The 10,499-nt window shown below is 40.7% G+C and overlaps 1 long non-coding RNA gene across 1 annotated transcript in view; it reads right to left on the bottom strand.

Annotated features, from left to right (window-relative positions):
• Positions 1 to 10,499, bottom strand: part of LOC111732382 — a 21,213-nt gene that overhangs the window by 5,196 nt on the left and 5,518 nt on the right. Inside the window, exon 2 of the long non-coding RNA XR_002777530.1 lies at positions 1,111 to 1,115. This is a non-coding gene — a long non-coding RNA (uncharacterized LOC111732382). The remainder of the gene's footprint in view (positions 1 to 1,110; positions 1,116 to 10,499) is intronic.

The following is a 10,499-nucleotide window of genomic DNA, read 5'->3' as shown; positions in this document are numbered from 1 at the left end:
AACACTTGGGGTCTTTGACACCCTGCTCCTTCCTGAGATGAAGGCTACAGGGATCTCCTTATGGATATAATGGCATCTAATATCTCTTTACTTTTCCTATTCTGTAAGTAGAGACCATTTATCTTACAGGATTGGGGGAGAGATGATCTTCATCAGCTCTTCTGCCAAATCTATTGTTCGGTTCTTTCCATTTTCCCCCTAGGAGTTTGAATTTGGATCTCAAAAGCTGCAGTTTTGTTTTGTTTTCCTATCTCTGCTCTGAGACAATAGAATTCCAGCTCAAATAGGGGAAACACCTAGAGAATATTGATTCAAACTCCTAAATATTACCCCACATTGGCAATTATTATGTCCATTTTGCAGACAAAGGAACCAGGCTAAAGAAAATGATCTTATTCAAGGGCATACAGTTTTCAAGTGTCAGGTGGGATGTAAATCCACAATATGCCTGATTTCCATGTCCCTGAGCTTCACCATTGGGACATTCTGATTATCATATGGTCTGGGAAACACGTAGCTCCAGCAAAACATACACTGACTCAGAAACACACACACATGCACACAAGTGGAAAGCTGAAACATTCCCTTCAATTTTATTGGTTTAAATAAATATTATTTTCTGAAAGAGCAGCCCAGTATCGAAGAGCTAAGGGCATTAAGGGCATAAAAATGAGGATCCCCAAGGTGGTCAAATACAGCTTTGGAGGCCAAGAAAATGAAGTATTATGGTGTTCCTGGGCCAGTGGATTGCATGGCTGTTGAGTTCCTTGGCTCGTGGGTTTCCTGACTAGGGGATGTCTCAGCTGTTGGTTTCTTGCATGGTGGCTGATTTGGCTGGTTAGTGTCTTGGTGGTGGGTCCTGTCAGGGAGTGGACCCATGGGCCTGGCATTCATGCAAATAGAATATAGTAATAAAGGATGCCTAAACCGATGAGTATGGCGAATACATCCAGCCAACCAGTTCGGCTTGAGTTGACGTAAGCTTGTTCCCACTCGCTTTTCTTGTTGGCCCTCCAAGTCTGTAGGAATGGGAGCTTTAGATGTGGTTTTCTGAGTCAAGCTTTGTGACACCCTTGGGGAATGGCTGGAGACCTGCTGTCACTGAGGGACAACCCCTACCCACGTCCCGGGAATGGAGCAGGTGCAAGGGGAAGCTAAAGGACAGCATGGGTCATGGCTTAAGCATGATTTTACCTTGTAACAGAAGAACGCAGCTGGTAATCCTAGGGGAGGGAACATTATCACAGCCAAGATGGTCAAAAATAGGTAAGTTGGAGCGTGAAATGCCAATTCTTCAGGTGTCTGTATAGGGTCTTCTGGCTCTTTAGCCTCCGTAGCTGGGGTGGCTGGATCATTTTCAGCAGCTGGGGCGGCTGGGTCGTCTGCAGCGGCTGGGGTGTTCTCAGCGGCTGGAGGGGCTGCGGCGTGTTTTGGGGGCATGATCTTTCAACCCAGACAAAGACTGACCCGAGTTTCTTGAAAACAGCCAAACCCACTATGCCCTTGTTCAAATCAGAATCCCAAGACATAACGTCAAAAGCCAGTTCTTCACAATGGAGAAACGAGCACCTCAAGTCCTGATTGGCTGCCCCCATAAAGGGGCGTGGTCCCACGGTTTTCAGCTCCTCCTAAATTCAGGGCATGGAGCCAGGCTCCACCCTCTATCAGGACATTGGCTCCGCCCATCCTAATAGGGATTGGCTGGAAGCTTCCTTCTGCTGAAGACCCGTATGCACAGATAGGGCAGGAGGGCAATACCAGGGATGCCTTCCAAAGCAGAGGGAGAGAGGAAGTAAACAAGCCCAATAAGAAGACTAGGAGATTTATAAACAGAGGAAATGGAAAATGAATAATGTCAATAATACATTATAAAATATTCAGTTAAAAAAGAATTATTTAGTCCATACTGACAGAAAGAAGAGAGAAGGTAAAAAAAGGGAAGGTGTTTCTTACACTAGAATGCCATCTAATAAATGTGGATGGAATGATGGAAATGGTACCACATGGTGGCAGAATTCTAAGGTAGCCCCATGAGTCTTGCTCCCTGGTAGACACAACTCCCCCTTACTCCCGTTATTCATTTAAGTACTAATCTCTATGCTGCTGTGAAGGGATTTTGTAGATGTAGTTAAGGTTCCCAATCAGTTAACTTTAAGAAAGGGAGAATATCCTCAGTAGGCTTAACTTAATCAGATGAGTTCTTAAAAGAGTCTTATTTGCAAAAAGGATTTAAAGCATGAGATGGATTGCAGGCAAGGGAGATTCTCTACTGTTGGCTTGAAGACGAAAGGGATCATGTGGCAAGGAATGTAGGCAGCCTCTAGTTGAGAGTGGCTCCCAGCTGACAGTAAGGAAATGGGGACTTGAGTTCTACAACAATAAGGATCTGAATCCTACCATAACCATACTCATTTGGAAGAAGATACTAACTCTGAATGAGAATGCAGGCTGTCCAATACTTTGATTTTAGCCTTGTGAGATCCTGAGCAGAGAACTCAGCTGTTCTGACCTGCAGAACTGTGAGTTAATAACTAAGTTTGTGGGAATTTGTTATTTATCATTAGAAAACTAACAACCATTTCAATCACTATAGCAATTACTGACTCACGTAGGAATCATGAATGGATGCTTATCCACTGGGTTTTAGCTGATAGGTGTCCCTAAGCTGGTAATTTTAGGAAAATGGAGGAAGTGTATGAGGGGCAAATTTACAGGTTGTTGTAAGTGGGTAGGAGGTAACACAGTGAAGTCCATATAGACTCCAACATGGTTTGTCAAAGATACAACTGTACTTAAGTATAGTCAAAGACTTGGAAGCAGCAACAAGGATAGCAGCAACTCACACAAATGAGAAGCCAGGAAATTCTTCATGGCATGTGTTGAGAAAAGAAGTCTCATGCACAATTTTTCAACCTCCACTTGCCATATAAGAATGGGCCTGGAACACTTTCTTACCAAGAGATAAAGAGCCCATACAGCCTGTGCAGGGCTTATCCCCTTGTGTGGGAATATCTTTCCTTGTTTCAGGCTCAATGTATGTCAGTAACCCTTAGGCAGGCCCCCAGATTTTTGTATTTTAGATTCCATGAGGGAAGGAGTCCTTCAGGGTCCTTCTTCTGTGGCACAAGATGAGTGCATGTAGGCCAATTGCACTCACTGGCCATGGGGGACAGATGTCTGCTATTGGAGCTGAACTTGTTTTGTCTCTTTTCTATGTGAATAAGTGTTGTTTCATCCATTGCTTGACTGTGTTGTGCTTTCCTTGGTGACTGATACCAAGATGTAGTGGGAAGAAGTCTTTGGATTTTTATTTCTGTTAGTTGGCATTGTTATGGTCTTTGCTATCCTCCATGTAGTTGAAGTTCTCTCTTGGCATTGGTAAGTAGTGCATGGTGTTCTGCTCAATAGAATGAATTAACTCAGAGCATTTCAAGGAGAAAAGTAGACATTACAGAGCAAAAATATGAGGTGAGTGGGGACAGAACTCAAAGTTGAGTGGGATGAAGAATGCACATTGGTTTCTGGCAGTTCCCTTGGATGGCGGGTACTTAGGATAGGATGGGTTTCTCTTGATTAGTGAGTATCTTGTCTCAGGTAGCTCTGTGTTCCTGGGCTCATGTTCCCCTTGTTGGGTGAGTCCTTTGACTGGAAGCATCTTTTGCTGGTGCGTCCCTTGGCTGGAGGGCCATGTAACCAATAGGAGACTATAAAAATTACATTCATATGCCGTGTAGTAACAGGCAAACTCAGGAAAAGCATCTGACATTGACATGAATATTTCCTTGCTGTATGACGGTTTGCTTCCCAGTGGCTTTTGTGATCTATTTGGTGGTGGTGGCAGAAGGCATGTGTGGCTTTATAGAATGAATTGAGGGAACCGTTCAGGATCTCCATAAAGGTGACAGAACCAGGGCCTCTAGTATTCGGTTCTGGGAAGAAGTAGATGCAGCAGTAGGGAGGGGGTTGTATATTCTGGATGTTAGGTCTTGGGCAGTGGAGACAGTGCCCAATCTTCATAGTGTAAACAATAGCTGAGATTCTATAGGGGATACTCATGATGACTAAAGGCAGTGGACAGATTTGATGAATACTCCCTCCCTACAATGTATCTCTTGCTACTCGTTCTTTTTCTTCTTTCACTCTCTTACTTCTTTTTTGTCCTTTCTCTGCATAGTAGCTTTCTTGGCTTAGGCAGTTGAGTTTCAATTTCCGGAAAGTAAAGGATTTGGCTAGAGTCCTTTGGTAGGAAAGGACAAAGCTACTTCCTCCTTACTCTTAGTCAGCTCCACCCCTTTCTTTACTTTCAACTCCTGACTTGTTCATAAAACAGACATGCTGACCTCTCACTTAAGTATGCTTAGAGGACCTGCCCTATGATTGGCTTTGTTATAGGGGCAAGTTTGGAAAGGTGTCGGTCCCCAGGAGACTTCCTTCAGCATCCTTGGTGCCAGCTACCCAGAGTGCTCTGTAGCTCTGGGGAGTGGGAGAGGAAGGAAGACACCTGGGCCCGAGTTGGGAAAGAGCCAGGAAAGCTTTCAGAAAGGAGAGCATGGACCAGTGTAAAAACCTGAGATGTGTCCTCTGGATCGAAAGGCATAGAGGTGTTAATACCTTTGGTGAGAGCAATTTTGGATGATTAGTGGAGCAGGTGCCATAATTCAAGAACTCAAATGGTTTGCAAGAAGTGGGGAGTGTAGACAGAATGTAGATATCACTTTCAGAACTTTAGAGGTGAAGGAGAAAGGAGAGGCATTGCAACAGCTGAGAATAATGTGGGTTCCAGTTTCTGGAGCACTATAGGGCCAATGCATGACTTCAGAGAACCATGGTTTGAGTGTTATGTTTGGAAGTGAAAATGATATGGATATTTACTTCAAGAAGTTTGTCTATAAAGAGCCAAGAAAAGCAGGACTGGAATAGGAGCAGGGGAGTGAGAGTGGTTTGTTTGTTTGTTTGTTTGTTTTCGATGGGAGAGATGAACATAATAAACTGTGACGGAGATTCTGAAAAGACGATAACTTTATCCCATGTTATGGCTCTTCTTTTGTCTCTGAAATTAAAAATGAATAAATGAACAAATCCACATTCACAGTTTAAGGGGCTATGGAGTCAAGGGGAGTGGAGTTTTTTTTGTTTTTGGCTTGGTAGGAAAGATGAGATAGACATTGTATCAATGAGGGAAAGACAGAGAGAAAGAGAGAGAGAGGAAGACAGAGAGACAGAAAGACAGAGAGAGACGAGAGACAGAGAGAGAGGATGGAGATATGGGAGAAATGGTTTAATGGGGGGTAAGGACATGTGTTTGTATTCCTTGTAGCCCTAACATCTAGAACAAGGCCTGATACAAAAAAGTGCCCGATAAGTGTGGACTGAATCAACACACCTCAACCTTGGAATCAGACTACACAGGTTTGAATCCCTGCCATGTCACTAACTAGCTGTGCTACCTTGTGCAAGTCACTAAATCTCTGTGCATCAGTTTTCTCATCTTTAAAATAGGAATATTACTGGGAAGTCAGCAGAATGGTGGCATGAAAGGATCTCCAGGTCCTGCTCTTGAAGTTACAAGTTGAATAGCTATAATTCAACAAAGGATTCCCTGCTCAACACACGGACATGTCTGAGACATTGCACACTGAGACATTTGAAGGTGGGCATATCTTAGCAAACAGTGGAGACAGAAGGGAGAATGAGGGGGGAAGGACAGAGACAAAAGCCGTGCACAGTCTTACGTTCATAGCAGCCTCAGAAGATAAACTAGAAGTAAAGGGTTGGGGTGTAATTCCCATGGGGCAAACCAGAGGGGCAGAAACAGCAATCAGGCCTGCGTGGCTGGCACAAATTGAGGCTGGGCACAGGGCCAGATGCAGAGAAACTTATCGGTGAAAAACTAGAAACCTTTCCTTTTCTCTAAGATCAGGACTAAGACAAGGCTGTTCGCTATCACTGCTGTTATTTAATATAACATTGGAGGTCCTAGTGAGTGCAATCAGGCAAGAGAAAGAAAGAAAAGACATCCAAATAGAAAATGAATGAGTCAAACTGTCACTATTTGCAGATGACATGATTCTCTGTATAGAAAACCCTAAAGACTCTACAAGAACACTACAAGAAATAATAAGCAAATACAGTAAAGTCTCAGGATATAAAATCAATGTTCAAAATCCATAGCATTCCTATACTCTAATAATGAAGTGTCAGAAAAAGAAGTAGAAAAAATAATTCTTTTTGCAATTGCAACAAAAAGAATAAAATACCTAAGAATAGACCTAATGAAACATGCAAGGACATATATAATGAAAACTATAAAATTCTATTAAAAGAAATTTAATAAGACACAAAGAAATGGAAAGATATTTCGTGTTCTTGGATTGGAAGAATCAACATAGTTAAAATGAACTTATTAACTAAAGTGTTATACAGATTTAATGCAATCCCCATCAAAATCCCATAGGCACTTTTTAAAGAAATAGAACAAAAAATCATCAGATTTGTATGGAAGCACAAAAGACCCCGCATTGCCAAAGCCATCCTGAAAAAAAGAACGAGGCTGGAGGCATCACTCTGCCCGACTTCAAATTATACTACAAAGCGACAGTAATCAAAACGGCATGGCATTGGCAGCAAAACAGACACATGGACTAGTGGAACAGAAGTCCAGAAATAAACCTATATTTATATGGGCAAATAATTTTTGACAAAATAGCCAAAAACATACAGTGGAGAAAGGAAAGCCTCTTCAATAAAAGGTGCTGGGAAAACTGGAAAGCCACCTGCAAAAGAATGAAACTAGACTGTTGTCTATCACCACACATCAAAATTAACTCAAAATGGATTAAGGACCTGAATATAAGATCCGAAACAATAAAATGCATAGAACAAAACATAGGAACTAAACTCAAGGACCTTGGATTTAAAAAGGATTTTATGAATTTGACCTCGCAGGCAAGAAAAGTAGCAGCAAGAATAAATGAATGAGTCTACATCAAACTAAAAATCTTCTGCACAGCAAAAGAAACTGTCAACAAGGTAAAGGGACAAGCATTCAAATAGGAAAGTATATTTGCAAGCAACACCTCCAATAAGGGCCTGATAAGCAAAATATACTCCAAACTCATACAACTCAAAAATAACAACAGAAAAATAGACAAATCAATTAAATAATGGGCAGAAAACCTGAACAGACACTTCTCCCTAGAGGACATACAAATGGCCAACATGAAAGGATGCTCAGTATCACTAGCTATTATGGAAATGCAAGTCAAAACCACAATAAGATATGATCTCACATCTGTTAGAATGGCAGTTTTCAATAGGACAAGTAATAATTGTTGGAGAGGATGTAGAGGAAGAGGAACCCTCCAACACTGCTGGTTGGACTTCAAATTGGTACAGCCACTATGAAAAACAGTATAGAGGTTCCTTCAAAACTGAAGAATTGATCTATCATATGACCCTGTGATTCCTCTATTGGGTATTTACCCCAAAGCCTTGAAAGCATTTATCTGAAAAGATATTTGCACACTGATGTCTATAGCAGCATTAATCACTGTGGCCAAGTCATAGAAGCAACTGAAGTGTCTTATGATAGATGATTGGATATAGAAGCTGTGGTATATATATATATACAATGGAATATTACACAGCTATAAGAAGAGATGAAATATTGCCATTCGTGACAACATGAATGGACCTTGAAATAATCATGTTAAGTGAAATAAGCCAGACAGAAAAAGTTGAAAACCACATGATATCATTTATATGTGGGATATAAATCTAAAAGCAACAAATGAACATGACAAACAAACAGACTCATGAACATAGACAGTAGACTAATGGTTACCAGAGGGGAGGGGGGAGGTAGACGGGGTAAAAGGGGTCAAATATGTGGTGACAGAAGGAAATCTAACTATGGGCAGTGAACACACAATGAGATATATGTATGTTGCTTACTGTTGAATTATAAACTTGAAACATATTGGATTTCGTTAACCAATATCAGCATAAAAAAAAAAAGCATAGAGTGACTGGATGGATCAAAAAACAAAACACAACTATATGCTTCCTTCAGGAGACACATCTCAGTGGCCAGGACAAACACCGATGCATAGTGAAGGGATAGAAAGTGATACTTCAAGGAAATGGTATCCAGAGAAAAGCAAGTATAGTCATACTTTTAGCTGACAAAATAAATTTCAAGATAAAAAAGGTAAGAAAAGACGATTGTGGATATTTTATAGTGATAAAAGGAACAATATATCAAAAAGACATAAAACTTTAATATATAGAATGAGGTCTGAAACATAGAAGAGTGAGAGACATCCCCAGATCTCTCCCCTTAAAACAACAATAAGAGGAATATCTAAAACTCAACAAAAACCACCCAAACTGCACACCAGCACGTCGGAGCATGAAATCTGCACACAAGAGCTACCACAGATCAGAACCATGGGTGTCGGGTGGTGGACAGGGAGAAACAAAGAAGCTGCCTCTCACAGCTGGAGCTCCCTGTAGGAGGAGAGGGGAGGGGAGAAGGTGTAGTGAGTTCCCGGAATGGCCCTGCCTAGGAGAGCTGTGAGCTCCACTCAGCCAGCGGCAGTAGCCAGATGTCAGGGCAGAAAACAAGAAGCAAGTACAGCAGAGAAACAACAGTTGGTTTTTACCTGCTATGGTTGCAAAACCGAGGTGGAGCTGCAGCCCCCAACCCCTAACACAGAAGGCCCCTTCCCCCATACTCTCTGAGACCGAACACCACGAAGCTCCAAAGGGAATCTGAGCAAACACTACCCAAACTGTCGCTAACACTGACAGGGACTGAGACTGAGGGTAGTGAGCACGATTAAATCTATAAGAAACAAAAAGGTATTATTAAGGCTTTATATAAAGCAGAGATCCAAGAGGCATAGACACCACTTACTGGAAACCAAAAGAAAAACGCCTTCTTTGCAACAGGCTAGAGAGACCTTTACATAATAAATCTTTCTGGAAAAAAAGCAGAATACACTTCTATTAATGCCCAGGTGGAAATTGTCCATTAAACACCATGGATAACCAAGGTGACAAGGCATCTCAGAAAGAAAGAGAAAAATCTCCAGAAAATAAGCTTACAAACATAAAAAAAAATGTGACTTAAATGACAGAGAATTCAGGATGGTACTTCTGAAAAAACTCAGTGAGATCCAAAACAAATCATATGAACAATTTCAGAAACTGAAATAACAACTATTTGAGCAGAATAAGTTCTTTAGCAAGGAGATTGAAACCCTCAGAAAGAACCGAATAAACCTTCTGGAGATAAAGAGCACATAGTAAGAGTTGAAAATAAAATAACAAGTTTGGGAAATAGAGTGGACCAAATGGAGGGAAGGATCAGTGATATCGAAGACAGAAATCTAGAAATAAATCAGAAGGAAGAAGAGAGAAACCGAAGAATGAGAAATAAGGAAAGAAGAATTCAAGAACTAGCTGATACCATCAGGAGAGGAAACATAAGAATAATGGGCATTCTCAAAGGGGAGGAAAAGGAGCAGGGATTAGAAAGCATTTTCAGACAAATAGTGGGCGAGAATTTTTCAAATCTAAGGAATGAGCTGGAGCTTGGAATTCAAGAAGTCAACAAACACCCAATTATCTCAACTCGAAAAGGCCTTCACCAGACACATTGTCTTAAAATTATCAAAAATAAACAACAAATACAGAATTCTCAGGGCAGCCAGGGAAAGGAAGATGTTAATGTATAAAGGAAAACCCATTAGATTATTGTTGGACTTCTCAGCAAAAATCTTACAAGCCAGAAAGGAATGGTATCAAATATTCAAACTATAAATGAAAGGAACTACCAGCCAAGAATAATGTATATAAATAAGCTCTCCTTTAGATATGAAGGAGAAATAAAGACCTTTCCAGATATATAAAAGTTGAAGGAATTCTCTACTACAAGTCCTGCATTACAAGAAATACAGAAAAGGATCAGCTCACCTAAAACAAAATGACAAAAAATATATATAATTAGGAGTAAGGTGACTAGCAGGCTGATAAAGTCAGAGGAGTGCAACCATTATTACGAATAGGGCATTATAAGAAGAGAGTTGCTATAGCAAGATAGTAATGAACATTCAGCATACATAGGGATAAACTGAGACAACAATGACTGAAAAGGGGAGGATTCGAAGATTTAATTCGCAAAGGAGAATGGAGATAAAGCACATGAGAAGAAAATGGACAATTTTATATATAAATAACTATCCTTTACATATTCTTAATGGTAATCACACTCCAAAGATTCAGAACTGAAGTTTGTAACATAAAACAAGAAGGACCAGAGGGAAAACCCACAAAAACCAACCAAAATAAAGAAAACAGAAACACAATGATAAAGAAGCAATGGAAACATTGAGCTACCAGAAAGCAAAAGATAAAATGGCTATAAGAAGACCTCGTATTTCACTCTAAATGTAAATGGACTGAACTCACCAATAAAAAGGCACAGAGTTGCAGAT

This window comes from Pteropus vampyrus, unplaced genomic scaffold, assembly GCF_000151845.1.
Source record: "Pteropus vampyrus isolate Shadow unplaced genomic scaffold, Pvam_2.0 Scaffold452, whole genome shotgun sequence".
NCBI lineage: Eukaryota > Metazoa > Chordata > Mammalia > Chiroptera > Pteropodidae > Pteropus > Pteropus vampyrus.
This window is presented reverse-complemented; position numbering and strand designations above follow the sequence as displayed.